General features: G+C 41.8%; 1 long non-coding RNA gene across 1 annotated transcript; it reads left to right on the plus strand.

The window, feature by feature from the left end:
* The first annotated feature begins 1,077 nt into the window (after positions 1–1,077).
* Positions 1,078–19,347, plus strand: LOC121851524. The gene is made up of 3 exons (XR_006085907.1): positions 1,078–1,142; positions 14,361–14,551; positions 19,324–19,347. It is a non-coding gene; the product is annotated as an uncharacterized LOC121851524 (long non-coding RNA).
* The last annotated feature ends 230 nt before the right edge of the window (positions 19,348–19,577 follow it).

The raw sequence follows: 19,577 nt of genomic DNA on the forward strand, positions 1-19,577 counted from the left end.
GAACGAACGCTGGTCTCACAATCAGGAGGATTACAAGTGATAACATTTTGATTTTTTTTGTTTCCTTCTAACCAGCTTCCTCTTGGATTTATTTAGTGGAAGTGTGCATCCACCGGCTGCTTTTAACAAGATGTTTGAGGGCTGGATGTAAAAAAAAGAACCACAAGATTGACAAAGGTTAGAAGTGAAAGAATATGCGGTTATCGAGAATTTGAATCATACAATTAATACTTTCACTTGATCTGGGCCATTATTTCCTATAGTACAAGCCACTGGGGAAATCGAAATTCTGATTTAAATAGCTCAGTCTTGGAATAAGGCATTTTGTTTAAGTGTAGTGGGGTGGGGGGGATATTAAGGAACTGAAGTATGATTGTGTTTTTCCAGTTTAAAACATTGCATATGTTCTGCAATGAAAAGTTTTCCTTTATTTGCGAGTTATTTTAACTGAGGCTACATCAGGCCCAGTTTTGTGTTTCTTATGCTTTTTTAAAAAAAAATCAAAGCGGTTGTAATTTGCCTTCTTCCTGTGAATGAGAGTGAACTGTTGTTGCGTGCAGAGTCTGGGGAATGCAAAGTGTGTGGTCTTTGGGCTCTCACTAATGCAGTTTGTGCACTGTGACTGGAAATAGTCTCAGGGCCATGCAGAGTAACACTGAGCTTTCCTTCCCCTCTCTGCCTCTCCTTCATTCCTCTGCTTCTGCACGCCTGCTGAGGTAAATCATCGTGAATGGGGGCTTTGAAGTTTTCTTTCTGAAGATGTGTAAGTTGACGTGGGGGACAGGAAGGGGGATCGGGAGAAAACGACAAGATTACATTTGCATAGCGCCTTTCACGTTGGGAGGACGTCCCAAGGCGCAAAAAGGCTCTTGTGTTTTAAGCTGTGACTTCCCTCGGTGAGCAATGCTATGTCCATTAGAGAGTGAGAAGAAAGGAGATGTGAGTGTGGGGGCCTATTTTCTTTGCTGGAAATGACAGCTGGTGCTGTCACAGCTCACATGATAGAGCTCTATGGAAACAAGCTGTTTAGCTGAAGCAAGCCAGGGCTGCTGGTCAGCTGATTTTTCAGGCAGTAGTCAGGTGATCATACGATGTTGACTAGTCACATACAGCACTTACTGTGAAGACCCTGAATGCTGCAGGTAGGAGCAGAGATCTGCAGTGATTCATTTCTTTTAAGTTTCAATGCTCTTGCGGTTTGCGTTCTGTACCGCTTGATGTCTGTGCATCTCCTTCTGAATGTGCTTTGTATCATAGTAATTAAATCCGTTGAGCTTTAATATGTTTGCAAGTGGCAGGATGAAATGCTCTTGCCTTTTATAGATTTTCTGCCTCAAAACAAATTATCAGTGTAGTCGTCTGGTTGGGTGTACTTGTGCAGGGTATAACCTTGAAACTTGTGGCCAAATTGATTGTGAGAATTAGGTTTGAATGTAATTTATGGAAATTAACTTGTGTATTGAGGTGTCAGACCAGGTTGTTTAACTGATCAATGTGCCTACCCATAACCTGCATTGGCATCAGTGTCTTGAAAATAATATAAAACCATAGGGACTGTTTGGGGGGGCTGGGGTGGGGGGGGAGCCTCGGAGTCGTTTGACAGCAATTTGTAAAGTCATCTCTTTCTGCTGCATAATAAGAGTACAGTATTTGTCAACCGCATGTTATCAACCCTAAAGACGTTGGTGTCTAATACCCTGTAATTATTTCCAGTGCAATGGTACTTCTGAAATCCTCTCATCTCTATTGGTTTTACTTTGAAATGGTATTATGCATTTTTTTCTTCAGTTATGCAAGACGCATCTTGAATTTCATGTGAATTATCATTAATTCAGTAATTGTCAGCTCGGTTCACTTGGTAGCACCCTCGTCTCTGAGTCAGAAGATTGTGGGTTGAAGCTCCACACTCGCACTTCGAGCTGACACTCCAGGGTAGTCCTGAGGGAGGAGTCGTCCTTTGGATGTGATGAAAAACTGAGTCTGTCTATATCGGCGGACATTAATTGAAACTATTTGAAAAAAGATAGATAGTTTCTTCCGGTGTCTGAGCCAGTGATGCTCCAGATAAATTGTTCATTCACTTCATGGCTGTTTATGGAATATTCCTGTACGCAAATTGACAGCAATTACCTTGAAGACCTTTGAGATAATTAGATAATATAGGAAACGATTATTGTTATTTATTGCAGGGCAACCCAATTATACTAAATGCCTAGTTTGAGTGGGGGTTCACTTTTAATGTGGATGTTCCGTAGATCCATTGTTACCAGAAGTTCAGTTAGCTTTCAGTTCAGACCAGGCCAGGTTTATTCTGCTAAATAAAAAGGTTGCTGTTGACATCATTTGCTGCACTTGACGCCAAGGAAGTGATATCAGTGAAGCTTCCTGCACATGAGCAAATCTGACAGTAGAATTTCATTTTATGTGTAGGATGGTGTTTATTGCAACAATTTTTAAAAAAGTCTAATTTTTAAAAAAATTATTCTAGCCATCTCTCGTTGCCTTGCCGCATGTATTTGGTTAATATGTGTATGTCCACAAATCTAAGGGTTGAGACAAATATCTTAAAATTTAAGTTCATGGAGAATTTTGGAAAATGCTTGAATTTAACCTTAATTTGAAAACTGTTTCTCTGTAGTTCTTTATAAATTAAGAGAGAATTCAAGAATTTATCAAATTTTCGGCACAATCTTGAATTCTAAGATAAAGGTCTTAAGACTAAAATTGTGCGAAATATCAGGCATAAAAATAATGGATGAGCCAAACATGCAAATGAAAATGGCTGATTTTCTCTATCTAGAAAAGTATATGACAACAGGAGGTTGACAGCATTTTCTGTGCAAGTAAACATTCCCGAGCAGTCTATGAGTTTATATATACATAATACACATATATTATATGTATATATATATATATAGGATTTCTGTGATGAAGCGAAGTTGAATCTTGACTGAGGGACAGATTAGTCAGCTAGCAAATTATTTTGCTTTCACATGGGCCCATTGTCTGGATGCAACAGTGTTCCCCATGCTGTACTGGAATACTCATATCTATTGCACTAGTTTACTGAGCGCTATCTTCTTGGTATTCCCTGGTTCATCCTGTACTGCTGCATCTAGGACAAGTCAATCCAATAGGCAGACTGTGCTGTAACTTCAGCCACTAATGCTGCTTCATACAAGCGCTCCCTGGAGGAATATAAAAGTACAACATTTCAAAGGAAAGGGATATGGGAATCCTGATACACTGGAGAACTCTTCAGATCACAGCTGACTTGGTCCAAGGTGAAATGGTTGCTCTAATTGAAGGATTACCCACTGAACACTTTCTCATTGTTGCTGACACTTTTTATGGTGCTTCAAAATAAATGCCACTGAATAGCTGACTAATTCATTGGTCTGCAGGAAAACCTTCCAGCCAGCCAAAGGCAATGCATTTCAAAGGTATCTATGGAAGGTTCCTGGTTTGTGCAGTACAGTGGCCGTCTGTGCCAGAACGTTTTCCCCTACTTGTTGCTAAATACTTAATACTCTCAGTTCAGTTAAAGCATTCAATTTTATTATTGCTGCGTTGTTACTGTGTGGGGTTTCCTTGTTTGCTTTGAAAATTATTTTGTCCCTGGCTTGATTCTGCCTTTGGAAACTGAGGACTCAGCAGCACCTTAGCTCAGGTCTGCACAAACCAGAGAAGAAATCTATAATCTTTCAGACGTGTGTGGCTCAATATCCACACCAGAGAGTTCACAGAATCACAGAGTCACAACACCTCTGCCTTCTCTATTAAAACCTAACAAATATGTTTCTCCAAAAAAATTGTGTCCAATTATTTTTCTAATTTTCTCCAAACTTCTCTGCTCCTGGTCTGGTCTCCTCTTGCTGAGACGCTCTTACACCAGCGCTGGCTGCCCTCTGGAACCCCTGCTCAAGTGGCCATTGTTCGTGTGCCTATGAATGTCGGCAAGCATTGCAGAGGGCATCACAGTTTAGCTGACCTCTCCCCGCTCGGCTGCCACACAAGCATATAGGGTGCTGTGGAGGGAATGCAAGCAGGAAGCCCTGTCTGTTTGTTTCCTCCCTGACCCTGGGAAAGCAGGGGACGAATTTAGTTTCCCCATGAGATCAGCAAATGCAGCGCAGATCGGAATTCGAAGCAGGGAACCCCTAGTCCGTAAGCTGCAGCTCTCTCCACTACACTCTCAGGGCTGTCCAGCACCCAACAAACAAAGTCTTTCTGAAATTCTGGTCACAGTTGGTGACTAATCCTGAACAGATTATCATGCCTCTCACTCCTCCTCTCACTCTCCCACATTACACGAGACAGGAGATAATTTTGCATAAAATTAGGCAAAATTACTTGTCAGAAAGTTGATAGATACATTCAGTGCTTCACTATTTTGTCTTTGAGCCAATAAACTCCAAAATCACACTCCAAAATTCTGGGAAGTAACTGGCCAATGGAAACTGCTGCAGTAACTTTTTGTATGTGTTTCACTCTAGGCATTTAAGTTTTGCACTGTGGGGTGTACTGGCCTTGTTGCTGTGTCAAATTGACTGACAGAATCCTAAAAAAGATATCAACTTGAGTTCACAGCCTAGCAGGATGCTGCCTGAGATCTGCACCACATTACCTTTCCCCAGCCTTTCTGGTTACTCTTTATTTTGTGTTTCTGGGTTGTGGAATTCCATTCATCCCAATTCCTTCACCTTGTGTAATGTTTAAGTGGCCAAGCAAGTTTGTGAAATTCACTTCTTTGGGAGATTGAACACTTTCAGATCTGTGACTGAATGGTATTTCTCTACTTATTGAAGCCCATTCACTAAGAACTATTAATATATTTTAATATTGCACGTCAAACCCAATAAATATATTATATCTAGTGGCATTTTGTAACGTGTTCCTTGTGATGGTTATCATGATGTGCTACCAATTCTTCCTGTAGGAGAACATCTCAAAGTGTTTTACAAAGGTGGAGTGGGAATGATTGCTGAAAGCGAGATTGAAGGTTTCTAGGCGGGTTTTCAAATTGGGGAGGAAGGGAGCGAGCTGGACAGAACTTGGAAGAGTTCCAAAGAGAAGAGGCAAAGTGACTGAAAGCTTACTGTGCAATGGTAGTTGAGGGCATAAAGTTAGTCAGAGTTCATGCAGCAGAGGGGTTGTGCGTGGGAGTAAAGTTGCACAAGGTCACAGAATTGAGCAAGACTGTGTTGGCATTTGAAGGTGAGGCGGATATTATTCGATTTGCTGGGGGATAGAGAGCCAGGCGAAGATGGGGTGATGGACTTGTGAAACTGAGTTCAGGCTGTGGAGTTCTGACTGAACTGGATCTTGTGGAAGATACAGTTGGGAGACCAGCGAGTAGGGCATTGGAAACGTTGAGCCTGAAGATGACAACGGATGAGGGTTTTGGTTGCACTGGAGACGGGGTGGTGTCAGAACGAGCAGTATTGAGGAGATGCAGAGCCCAGATGAAAGATTTAAAAGAGAGTAAAAGATTGAACAAAACTTTGAGGTTCTGTACTTGGAGGCATGAGCAAGACCGAGCAACAATTGAGCAATATCAGAACTGAAGGGGAACTAGGCTGAATTAAGATTAGGTGCTTGCATCTTGGGTGTGTAATTGTACCAGGAGTCCTAACCACACAGTTCAGAAGAATCAAAACAGAAACAAAAATGTAACTAACAGTAGTTCATTTCGAATGGAACCTCAACCAAGCCCTATCCCATTCAGAATTAATGTAACTCATTGAAAGCGGCCGTTCCATTGGTATTAATGATGAGGGCTCCACTAAGATCACTTTATTAGGGAAGTTAGATCGGAAACCTCAATAAGATTTCGGATACAAGCCTTGAATGAAGAAATTGAATATATTTTTAACCCAGTTTCACTTCACTTTTTGTACATGACCTAAGTAAAACTGGAACGAGTTTTGTACCCGGACGTACAACTCAGAGGTAAATGCTGAACAGGAGTAGCTTTCACGCCACCATTCACCGGTTAACCTAACCTCATTGTCTGCGTCTCTGGAGAACATGTTGTTCACTTCTCTGTTGTCAGGTGTCAGTGTAACTGATGGAGTCACAGCTCCCAGAACGTCCAAAATGGATTCTGGAGGATCATTTTAAAAAATAAGGAAAATGAAAGCAAAGTAACCTAGTTATTATAACTCATTCTCCCTTTCAGACTATTAATCAATTATTTGTCAAACTTTACTTTCCAAGCAGCGAGATTTCAGACTTCCTGCTCTTCACATGCTGCACTGTTATGTGCCTCTACAAAACATGGCTTCATAAATGTCAGATTTCAATAAATAAATTTTGGATCCGGAGGATTGTCTTTCTCCTCTCCACCCTCATCTCCCACCTTCCATTTTATTTTTTCTGTAATAATATTACCCCTGGAAAATCCTTACATTTGATATAGCACCTTATTACGTCTTTGAGACGTCTCAAAAAGCACTTCACAGCATATACTGTAAAGTGAATTGACTGTATATTTTGTGGGTGAAACGCGGCAGCCAATTGCGCACAGCAGTGTCCCACAAATAGTGGTGTATTGAAGTGACCAACTTTTTTTAAGGAATTATTACCCCTGGAAAAGCAACATTTTGCCCTGCCAGGATCGAACCCAGGTCTCTCGCGTGTGAGGCGAGTTCTCTAACCACTGAGCTACAGCTATCATGTATAGGAGACCTTTTCCACAAGCTAGCCTCTCTCCTGTATGTTGTCCACTCGTGTTTTATGTGAGAACTTCGCTTTTGAGCAGTGGCAGCTCATGTACTATATGAGGGCACATACGTGCATTTTACATGTACCAGCAAAGTGCACGGGGTAGGAGGGGAGGGGGAGAGAAACTAGAAGCGTTATAGAGACAGACAGATCATGAGCAAGAACTCTGGCTGATTTTTCCCTCTCCCATTTCCTCCCCCCCACCTAATACAGGATTGTTGAGGCCAATTTTCAAGTCCCTGCCACTTCCCCAATTAACACAGTACAGGCCAGAGATCAAACCTTGTGACATTTCTGGGCCATATGCATCCATATCCCTCAGTTCCACACCAGACATTGGCTCAACCCATTGAGCCATTGAAAGATTGAACTTCACTTTGTGTTTATTTTCATTCTTTTATTTTTTTTCTCTGACACTTCAACTGTTTTCTTTCACCTGCATCCTTGATTTGTTAAATCTCCTCTTCCCCCCCATCCTAGCTCATTCTCCTTTATTTCTCCTTTTCTGTCCTCCTCTTATTTCCTTCTGTATTCACTTCCCTTTCTCAGTGATAGTCAGTTTCAATGTTCACTCAGTGAATCTATACCAATATCTCTCTGTGTGAGGCAGGGAGATTAGAGCTGTATCAGGCTGAAAGAGCCACTACACACACCTGTACTGAGAATAAGAATTACTGCACTTTCTGCAAACATATTTCATTTTTCTTTTGCATGTGAGAGATTTGTCATTCGGTCTATCCTCAGTAGTCTATGGGATGGGTTAACTCAATCTTTCTCCAATAAAAGCTTGCTGGGGAGTGTAGGGCAAGAAATAATAATAATAATCCTTGTGTTTGATATAGCGCCTTATCATGTATTGAGAAATCATTCGATCTGTCTTTCAGTTTCACTCTCGCTCAATCCACTAATAAATTAGGATGAGTTTATTCATACCGTCCCCAAAAGCGGTCCGTTACAAATTAGTTAAGATGGTCTGATTTTGGGTGGTTGAGGATTCAGTGGAAAAAATGCAAATTGTTTCCAGCCGACACATCCTAAATATGGTTGGCTTTGCTGATGGGAGGGAACTGCATTGATCTGTCGGTACGTGAAAGAGGACTTGGTGGGTGGGAACAGCAGACAGAAAATCTTATATTAACAGAGGAGCCACGATGACAAGATCCCTTGCCGTTCATTTCCTATTACCATGTTAGAAAGTTTTGACTCTTGCATAGAAATCTAGGTTATAGAAACGCTGACGAGTAACCTGTTTTGAGAACAATATCTCTGCAAGGGATCAAGTCTGGAAGTAGATGAACCACAAGTGTCGTGCGTTACCTGAGCAACAGAATTTATGCGATGCTTTAGTTAATGTGTGAGGGTTCAGTTAGTTTGTGAAGGGATAAAACATGCACCCTGGTTACTGCTAATATCCTGATACAAGTAAAGATCCAATTAGGAAAAATCAATGAACACCCCTCTCTCTCCCTCATCTCTCCAGAAGTGCATTAAGTTTTCAAATTTTCTCCTCTTGTTTTTTTTAAATGTGAAGTCAATGATTTTGCATCTAGGGAATTTCGAAGCTCCAGTATTTGAAGGCAAGATAGTGTATATTATCCCCTCCCTACCAGGGAACACTCAATGTTCAGCATTGTTCCCATTACTGGACCAAGTTTGTGAATTAAACAAAATATTTACTTGGATCAGCCTCGGGTTCTCTAAAAGACATTCAAACTGCATCAACTCTCCTTTGGTGAATTAATGACTTTGTTTCCCTTTTTTCCCCCAAAAAAATTAGAATTTGGGATATCAAGTGTTAACAATTGATGTGACCACATTGACCTATTCTGAATCATTTAGCAGCTTGAAAGTGGTGGCTGGGAGTGGAAAGCCCGTCATAGTAGGGAGTGTGTTAGCAGGAAGTGTGTTCTGTCGGTGCTGGAGGAGAATGGAATGTTTAAAGGATCAGGCTTGTCATTTCCAGGATAAGGGTGGTTGCTGCATTCTCGCTGTGCTGTGGGAAGCACTGAGCTGCTCTGCCAGCCCACTCACAGGATGTAAGGAGGGAAGTGTGACCAAGTGTGGGTGTGTGTGTGTGTGGGGGGCAGGGGGGGGTCAGTGAATAGTTGCGTGGTCGGCTAGCCAGGGGCGTTACAGGGGCCACTGTGGTCTTGTATCCTGAGTTTCCATAGCCTAATGCAGGCGTTGTGTCCTGCAGTAGGCTGGCTGTGCTGCATTGTGTGGGCTGGTGTGGGTGGAGATTGGAGTATGTCAGCTGCTTTTCCTCTGACACCTTTGAAGGCACAGCCCACGACCTGCTTTGCAGCCAGCAAAACCCTGAGAGCTAAGACTCATAGAGTACTATTGAGTCATCTAACTTGATGCTCATTAAGTTTGGAACGACATGGGCTCCTACTCAGAGAGTGATGCATCACCTTAAAAAAAGGTAGAGGCACCAGATTCTCAAATGGAATGTAAAATCCCAGAATTTTTTAACGTATACTTTGTGTTCATACGTTTTTGTAATTGCTCACGACTCTCTCAGTGAGGCAGAGTCGGGGGTTGAAGTCTCACCTCCCACCAGTCATCTGTTCATCTCTCTGAGTTTCATTTGTTTATTTTTCCCCAAAAATTTTCTCTCCTTTTCTGAAGCCATCCTGGAGAATGAGAAGATTCTGGCCACCCTCTGGTGTCTCATCCTGTTCTTCATGTTTAAGACGGTGTGTGTGAGTACTGACAATTTGAGTGTGGAGGAGGGTGAGCATCACAGTGAGTCGCTATTCTTCCCTTAATCTAATATCCAAAATATCAGGTTCACCTACAAAATACAGTCACTACACTTCACAGTAAACCCTATGAAGCGCACTGAGTCATCTCAGTGATGTTATCCAGTGCTATATCAAATGCAAGGATTATTATTATGATCATCAATCACATGTGTTTTACAGCAATATATTACCTAGATATTGCTTACATTTGATTTAAATTTGTGGAGTCCTGTAGCTCAGTGGTTAGAGCACTCGCTTTGGGCAAGTTTCCTTACTCCACACGCCTAATAATAATCCCTTCAAAACCAAAAACAATAATAAATTGGTAATTTTTAATCTACGACTGTTTGTGGGACATTGCTGTGCGCAATTGGCTGCCGCGTTCGCCCACAAATATACAGTCAATTCACTTTACAGTGTGTTCTGTGAAGCGCTTTGGGACGTCCTCCCGACATGAAAAGCGCCATATCAAATGCAAGGATTATTATTATATAGTGCCTATAAAGTTGGTGCATCTCTAAGCTCTTCACAAGTAACTACTATCAGGTGTAGTGACTATGATGAGGATGAGGAACAGGAACCATGTCTGAAATGTTCCTCTTTCTCAAGGGAAGCACTCTACGCTCAACTCAGCAACTGTCTCTGGCTTAGATCAGCAAACTCAGCAAGGCCAAGGATCAATCCTTTGTCTTTGCACATCAGGCTGTGAATTTTCCAGCTGAGCCATTGGGGAACCTCATGGTGTTGTTTAAATTTTATGAACTTCTCCCTGATTACTTATGTAGTTTGTTTTTTTTGCCTGGGTTCTGAGGTAGACATGAGACATTCAGTCTCGGCTCAGCTCATCAAATCTGAATCTTACTTCCCGCAAGAAAACATCACACTCCCGTTGACAGCAATGCTGCAATACACCACAAACCAGACTTCTCTGGTCTACCAGCTGGAGGAGGCTGTCTAGTCACCATTTGACCTACAAGGGGCCACAATGGAAGAAGGTTAAAAACGTATCGAAAGAATCAAAAGTTAACGTTCTTTTAACATTGGATCGTCAGTTATTGATGATTCAGTTGGTAAATTGTCTGCATTGGTTATAATAATAATGATAATCCTTGCATTTAATATGGTGCCTTATCATGCCTTCAAGACGTCTCAAAACACTTCACAGAATATACTGTAAAGTGAATTGACTGAACATTTTTGTGCTTGGTCTGAATTAGTTCCTGCACTTCAGATGAGATGTTAAATTGATGATTGTTCAGGTGGATGTTAAAGAATCCATGCCATTATTTTGAAGGAAAAAGAAATTGTGTCTGCTATCCTGGCCAACAGTTCTCAAGGTTACAGCTGTTTGTGGGATATTGCTGCTACATTTGCCGATAGGATTCACTACACCTGCACAATATTTACTTTTTAAATCCTTCAGAGATATTTCAAGATAATTTGCTATAAAAATGCAAATTCCCTGATCTAAGGACAGAAACATTAGCCAGCCTGCTGGAATGTGGATGCATGCTTGAATAAGGGAATGTCTGGGTGTGAGGGGGGCATATGTCACATGAGGTCAGGGTTGGTCCCGGCCCCACTGCTGAATAGCTTGCTGCCACTCCCTGTCAAGGGTTCACACATGCAGACGCCCTTGTGGGCGAGGTACAACAGAGTGGGTGGCACCTGTGGAACAGTACTCAGAATGAGTCATTGTCTACAGGAAAGGAGGGGAGAAAATTGGAGGAAGAGGAGGGGTGTATTAAAAAAAACCTGAACAAGGGCAGGAAAGTCTGTGTCTATAGACCAGTACTGACCAGTGCTGGTACCGACAGACTCAGGTGTGAGTACCCTGCTTTGTCCATCAGTGAGAAGTGAATATTATCTTGCAGTGTGGCATTCCGTGGGGATTGTTTCCTGTTTAACATGTTTCACTTAAGTTGATCTTTTGGCAAAAAATGTATTCACAAAAAACATTCCAGGCAGAGGATATGAAATAGGGTATAACGGGAACTGTGGTCTATCATGCACGATTTAAGGTAAATGGAGAAACTGTTTTATTTTGAAAGAAAGAAAAGGACTTTTATAGCACCTCATCATGTCGAAACACCTTCAAGCACTTCAATTACAATCAAATGTCATGACTTTTTCTAATATGCCAGCCAGTGATCCTACAACCAGACATCGGAAATCCGGAAGGTTATTGGCCAATCTACAACAACAACTTGCACTTATATAGTGCCCTCCACGCAGGGCAGCGTCTCAGAGTGCTTAAAAGTGGCAGAGTCTGACTCCAAGCAGGTGGGGGGTGGTAATGGTGGGGGAGGGAGGTGACTGTAAGCACAGTCGAAAAGGAAGATTTTCAGGTGGGACTTGAAAGAGGGGAGAGAGGGGGCAAGGCAGAGGGATTGAAGGAGAGTGTTTCACAGTTTTGGGGCGTAGTGGCTGAAATCACGACCTCCAATGGTGGAGCGGAGGGTGTGAGGGAAAGCAGGAGGCTGATGCCAGTCGAGCGGAGGCGCCGGGTGGTAGATTGGGAAGTGAGAAGGTCGGAGAGGTAGGGAGGTGCCAGGGAGTGAATGGATTTGAACACAAGTGTGAGGATCTTGAAGTCGATCCGTTCGGTGATGGGGAGCCAGTGGAACCTGACCAGAATTGATGATATGGGGGTACGGAGTTTGGTCCGGGAAAGTATTCGGGAGGCAGAGTTCTGAATGAGTTAGATTTTTTGAATAGTGGAGCTGGGGAGACTGGTGAGGAGTGTGTTTGAATAATCCGGGCGGGAGGTGACAATCTAGGGAACTAGATAGAGTACATGCATAAAAGGGAGTGGACTATGGGGGAAAGGGTAGGTAAATGGAACTGAAAGCATTTGTAGCACAGATACGATGGGTCGAAAGGCTTTCTTCCATGCTCTAAATTTTCCATGGTTACATTTCTATAGCTTCAAGATGCTACGTCCATAAGGGGCAGATTTTGTATAAATGCAAGTTGTTGATCTTTCTAATACCCTGGGGAAAAAGATTTGCTTCTCTCCCCAAATGATGTAGTATCACGGAATCATCACCTAAACAGGCAGGTGGGATATTTTAGTTTAACATCTCCTGCAAAAGACTGCACCGACAACACAGCACTCCCCCCAGTAGTGTACTGGAGTCGTGCATATCACTGGACACATGATTTCCAATATATGATCCACCATAACAAAATAATATAGTGCAAAAAAATGTATAGATTAACATCCTCATTCCAAAGTCTTTTTTTAAAAAAACTAAAAGCCTCTGTAAGGAAGCAATGTACGTTCAGTCCGAACACAGTGCGCAGTGTTTACCTTTCAGTACTCTTTCGGAAAAATCTTTCTTGCTTCACTTTCAAGCGTATGCTATCATCTTACTATAAAAATTAAAGTATCTCCCTTGCAAAAAAAATTCAGTTTGAAAATGGTTTGAATAAACTAGTCATCTGACATTAGGGTGTCTTTTAGAAAGCCCCCACTCATCCAAAGTAAGCGATGTTGTACTTTGCCATCTAAAACACAAGAGAATGTCAGTAATGTAGAAAAGCTCGAAACATCCAACAGTCTTGTGTAATGTCTGACTGTGCTGTCAGTCAGCTTTTCCATTACCGCCTGTCCACTGACGTAGGTTGCAGATACTGTCTGTCTGTATTCCTACAGTCAAACGTCATGTGTGACAAACCAAACTTGTTTTATTTCAGTCTCCTTTTAAAAGGTCCGATAGAATGTGGTTCTTTCCTACTTCATGGCAACCAAGCTGAGATACCGGAGGTAATAGTAGAGGGTTGTAAGCTAAGTATAAAGATTATCAGTTACAAAATGGACTATTTTTACAATGTAAATGTTCTATGTCATAATTGTTGTCACTGTTAGGAGTCATTAAAACAGCCGTGCTTCACTAGAATGTGGCAATCTTAGCAGTTCAAGGATATTTTTAGTGTCAAATTATGTTTCTGTCTGAAGCGTGACGGAAAGCATGGCCCACGTGAACAATGAGGTTAATCAAAACACAAAACAAAGTTATGTGTACCAAGATGTATTATAATAATAATCCTTAGGTGTCAGCCTGGCTCAATTGCTAGCACAATCATGTGTGTCTGAAGATTTTGGGTTCCAGCCCCATATTGGCACTTTGAGCTCATATTCTAGGCTCCAGTGTGGTGCTGGAGAAGTTGCTTTGCCTGAGGTGCCGTCCTTCAGCTGAGACATTAACCTGGAGGTCCTGATGCCTGAACAGATAGATGTTAAAGGGAGTTTCTCCTGATTTCCAGGCCAACGATCTCCAGATTTAAAAAAAATGGTAACTCTTTTCATGTTTATGGGGCATTGCTGGGGCTAAATTAGCTCCCGTGTTCTCCTCCAATTATAGTCACAACTGCCTTTGAGATTTGGGCAGCCATGAAAATGTAGTATATCAAGTGCAAGGATTATTTAGATTATGATGGTATGGGTGTAAGGACAGATTGGCAAAGGTTCTACACTTTGAAATCTGGGGTAAATAGATAGCAGATACCATTAGAGTCATTCAAAAGAAAGTTTATTTTTAAGATTCTATCTGTTTTACTATGAGACATAGAATAAAACAATGATGTTTATTGTATGTAGGCAATACTAGCAAATGGCCTTGAGGTGAACGATCAATAATGGAAGAACATTGCCTAGGACATAGGGAAAAATTCATTTTTTAAAAATAGTATCATGGGATCTTTTGACATCCAACTGAAGATCAGACAAATGGGAGTTTGGTTTAACATTTCATTCAAAGGTTGGCATCTCCAACAATGCAGTGCTTCCCACAATACTGCACTGGAGTGCCATCTTACAGACTGAGCTTAATCCTGATGTGGGACTTGAACTATATATTTTCCTCTTTTGTGTTGACAAAATAGACAGAAGCCCATGCTGAACGGAATGCAGTTCTGATGCCAACACACCAAAATTGTCGAGACTACGTGGCTTCCCGATCGTGACTATGGGAAGGGAAGAGGGAAGGGTGGTCTTTCTTGCAGCTATTGCTGCTGATTCAATAAGACACAGAAAAATAAGAGCAACAAGCAAGCCTGTTCTTCTTGGGTCTCAGGTAACAAACTGAACGGGAGGCAGAGGTGCTGCCACAGCGATGTCTTAGTCGGTGGCACATGACCCTGTGCGGTCAGCATTTATTTCTGCATTATATTAAAGAAGCTGGGTCTGGTTTTCTGGAGACCACTGCAGTCCAACGAGCCTAAAGGCATCCACTGCTTGAAGTAGGAGCATATTTGAGGTTTGGCTGACACAAAATCTGCAGATGTGTACCCGCAGATGCATTATGAATGGCAAAGAGGAAACGCCTCCTGTTTCAGTCCCACACACATACATAGCAGCTTAATTTGTGGATGCTCTTAAGAGAATGATAAAATATTCTTAAGTGGCATCAATACATTTTATTTTAAATTCTCCATCCTTCCTTATTAGATATATAGGATTAGAATTGAATCAAAAATTATTTTGAGGGAAAAAGACGCCCAAATCCGCTCACGTCACAGCGGACGGGAGCAAAGGGGTTTAGGGGTTTGGGTATTGAATGCTGTCTTCGTTCTGGAGTCCAAGAGATTGTTCTTCATGTGGAATTTGAGAAAGTTGAGCAGACTTTAGCAGAGCTTTCAACCACTGGAGCATATTAGCCTAGTCAGATCCTATCCTCACCAAATGGCCCCCGCACCTTCTCTTCCCACAAGTGAGAGGATAGCAGTCAATAGTGGGAACCCAGACTGACTGACTGAGTGATTGACTGACAGTTTTTTCTCCTCACACTAGCTCTACCCCCTGAGATCCTAAGACAAATTTCAGTATACTTTGCTGCTGCTCCAGCTGAGATCAGCAAACAGCACAGACTAGGGAGGGATCAAACCTAGTACCTTTGGATTTGCAGAGCTCAGTCCCATGGCCTGTATGGCTACATTTTTACACTAGTCTGTGGCATTGCCAGCTGAGGCAGGGGTGCGCAAACTGACAGCCGTGTTTGCCTATAAATACACAGTCACTGTATATTACATATACGCTATATCTTTATTTATTTGTAATATTTCCTCCAGCATGAATTAGAGGGTAGAAAATCGCAGAACTTAAATCATGTTTAAGATCTGAAACTGTTGTTTGCACTCTGTTTTTTTGTCTCATGTGACCCATTAGTGGTCATATGATCCTCTATCATCCGCTGAGTGTGGAGCAGTGGTGGTGTCTATGAACCAGAGTACTATAAGCAATAGAGTTATGAAAGATCACAAGTCATGTAACACTCAGAGCTTGCTCTTCTCACTATATTCTGGAAGTTGCTTTAGCACCTTCACAATCTTTCAGTAGGTCTTCTCAGACAGAACATCCATATGTAATGTGTGAAAACTTCGCAGCTCGGGAGTGTATATATCCCAAACATCCAATCTTGCCTGTTGACATTGATGGGACGTGGTAGTTTAAAAGAAATCCTTACATTTGGTACAGCACCTTTCATGTAGGAGGACATCCCAAAGAGCTTCACAGGATATATTGTAAATACGGAGTGACTGTGTTTTATTGGGTGAACGCTACAGCCAATTTGTGCACAGCAATGTCTTGCAAACAGTTATGGAGTGAATCACCAATTTTATTTCGGGGATTATTGGCCAGGACGCCAGGAGAAACTCCCTTCTCTTATTGAATAGTGCTGTGGTACTAATATTACTCTTTTTGAATAGTACATTTCTTTTTAATGTCCACCTGAACAAGCAAACATGATTTCAGTTTAATGTCTCATTTGAAGGACTTCCAATAATGCAGCATACCCCCAGTTTAAGGTCAAGGTTACTTCTTGAATTTTCAACTTTGGCAACAAGCTGAAAAAGTTAGGTGACTGGAGCCTGCCTACTGACTCCAGCAATAAACTCAACCCTACAGAGACCAGTCTCTTATTTTTAGCCTCTGTGTTCTGGAACCATTCATGCAAAGAGCAGAATTGTAGCTAATATAAAGAAGAGTGCCTGCCTGTGTTTTTTAAATCTTGATATGAACCCATAACCACAGAAGGGGGAGTTTTATCCCAAATTTACAAAATTATGAGCACTTTGCATTTATTTGTTTTTATGTTTGCCTGTTTCATGCAAGCCTGAAAAACCTAATGATCTCAGTCTATTGATAATTTTATATTGATGAAAGGAAATGCTTTTTTTCATTTTTTTTAAAAAACAAGCTATTTTGGCAGACCTTCTGTTTGTTTGTCAACAAACATGTGAAATGATCACAATGTCACTGATGCATCATCAGATCAGCTGCATGTGAGATAGCTGTGCTGACTCAGGGCTCTTTTCTCTTTCACCCTCTTATCTAGAAGAGGGAGTTTGCCAAACACTTTTTTCATGAAAACAGCATACCTTTAAATTGCAACTGTGCAGCTCATTATTCGTTCCTTACTGCCAGTCGAGCTACCCAAAACTCTGTAGTACTGTAACATACTGCACATCCCTGTATGGAGTAACTTAGACTGATTTGTGCTAGATTGACATCTTTACTCAATTTGATCTACAGCAAAACAAAGTGTATTGCGTGAAATCCACTCCCATCTGCCTGAGGAACCTCACAGTAACAGTGACACATCATACATGATTCAGCCACAGCCCACTCCCTCCCTCCCTCCCCCAGAACAGCCCTCTCTTGTTTACGCTTCAGTCATCGTTGTAAAACCTTTTAACTCTCTGTGTCTGACTGCAGTAACAGTGCTATGCTGTGTGTTGGATGCAGAGATTAACTAGTATCCATATCTGGATCTGCATTTGGTTTGGTATGTACTGACTCCATAAATGTACATTTCTTTGCTAGTTTTGTCTGAAGAGAAAGCATTAGATTTGTCGCATTATATTATACATAATATATATATATGTAACATTCACCAACAGAGTTTATAAACCCATCTGCACTCAGGCTTCTCGACAATCAATTTAAGGCAGTGTCTATTATTGTTAATGTACTTTTGTGCTTAATTCCCATAAAATATTTTCTCACACGATGGTTTGACTGCTCATCACAAATGCCTATTGCAGATGAAAGAGAATTGTATCTATTTTTGACCCATGTGGAATTATAATTTAGCTGAAATAGTACAGGATCTCAGTTGCTCTTGCCTCAATTGGATTTCAAATTATAGTTATTTTATTGATCATGCCTCAGCTTTGGTGTGGTATGGTGTTTGATTGCACAGGTTGTACCAATTTATATTTAGGTGGCACATTTCCCATCGAAAGGACATCTCAAAGTGCTTCACGCAGCTGGCTGAACTTCAAACTGAGGGATGGGGGCTTAGGAGGGTGAGAAAGGTGAGAAAGATGACCGAAAGTGTGATAGAAGATGTAAGTTTTGAAGTGGGCTTTAAAAATGGGGTGAGCAGAGGGAACATTGGGATGGAGTTGCAGAGAGCAGGGGGCAGAATGAATTGAGATTATATTAGAGTTTTCAAATAAAAATTCAAATCCATTGAGTCATTTCACTTTCACCTTTAGTGTGTGTGTGGGGTGGGAAGAGTAAACCTGGGAGGAAGATTTCTTTTCATTTTAATATAAGTAATTGGATGGTTTCCTACACAAGTGCCATGTGTCGCAGCACGTTTCTTACAACCTGACAAAGCGGTTCAACTGGAAAGTTTAACCGGAGTTGGGAGTTTACAGCTTTTCAGATTGAAAGATAACTTTTTAAGTCGAGTTTGCAAAGTCTATCTAAAATGGATGTGCACATTTTATGGATGGCCTCGACAGGACAGAGTGGGCTGCAGCTTCTCCCACATTATGAGTAAGCCCTTTCATTCACCCACAGAGTGGCTCATTGGATAAATGATTACAATCCCACTGTGTGCTTGTGTGTACAGAATTCAGCAAAACCACTCCACTGCAGTAGCACAATAAGCTTTAGTAATTCTGACAGGTCGTCTCGTGTGTGTGAGGTGGAAATAACATAGAAAGAGGAAAATGGGATAATGGATGCGTTGGGAGTCGTAGGCCCACTTCAGGATGTCCTCCCAGTGTGGGGGGGGAATCGATCAGAGAGTTGCCAGACTGTTCCCTTATTTGGATGAAGGCCATTCCTGTGTGTGAGTGAGTGTGTGTGAGTGAGTGTGTGAGGGCAGGGAGGTTTCTGCACGGTGCAGACTGTGCTGCAGGGCAGTGCCTGGGCGTTTTCTCCCCTCTGCACCGAGCGAGTGAGAGTGAGTGATGCGAGTGAGAGAGAGAGTGAGCGAGTGCCTTGGACTGTGTTTTTTTGAATGAGTGCCCTTTTGCTCACCCCAACCCCTGACACAGGGCTTTGTGTCATGTGGTGTTGGACACTGAGGGAGAAGGGCTGCGCGATTGGTCGCTGGCGGCGGCTCGTGTCTTATAAGAAGGAGCCGCGTCGGCTATTGTGAGCCCGAGTGTAAGAGAGTGTGTGTGCGGTTACAGTGTAGCACTGAGCCACAGACACACACAGACACACACAGAGCAGCAGCGGCTCAGCCTCTCACGGCTCTTAACTCTTCAGTCGCATCGCTTCACGGTGTTGTGCTGCCGCAGTAAATACGTGTTCGGGGGGTTTTTTTTTGGTGAAAAAAAATGATCTATTCTACATTTTTTTTTCTCTCGAAACAGGATTGAAATATCATTTTTTTAAAAAAATCTATACATATATATATATATATATATATATAGATTCATATAGATATATAAAAACCAATACCACCACCACCAGCAAAAAAAAAAGGATTTTTTTTCTTGGGCAAGTCGGCCGTGGAGAGAGAGACTGGTTTCAAACTTTTTATTTTTTATTTTTTTAAAAAAACCAAAAAAAAATTTTTTTTTATTTTTTTTAAAAAAAAAGAAAGAAGAAGAAAGAAGAGAGAGAGAAAAAAAAGACGAGAGAAGGGGAGAAAAAAAAGAAGGTCACGAAGAAACGAAGAGGAATGTCAGCAGCCACAAGTGTGGGGAGAGGGGGGGGAGTTCTGCTGAGAGAGAGCGAGAGAGAGCGAGAGAGGTACCTCTCACTGGTGAGTGACTGAGAGAGGCAGTGAGTGACAGGCAACACACCGGGTCAGTGATGCATGTCACCCATAAACTTTTATTTTGTTACTTAAT

The sequence above is a fragment of the Callorhinchus milii genome, unplaced genomic scaffold (genome assembly GCF_018977255.1).
Source record: "Callorhinchus milii isolate IMCB2004 unplaced genomic scaffold, IMCB_Cmil_1.0 Scaffold46, whole genome shotgun sequence".
Classification (NCBI taxonomy): Eukaryota; Metazoa; Chordata; class Chondrichthyes; order Chimaeriformes; family Callorhinchidae; genus Callorhinchus; species Callorhinchus milii.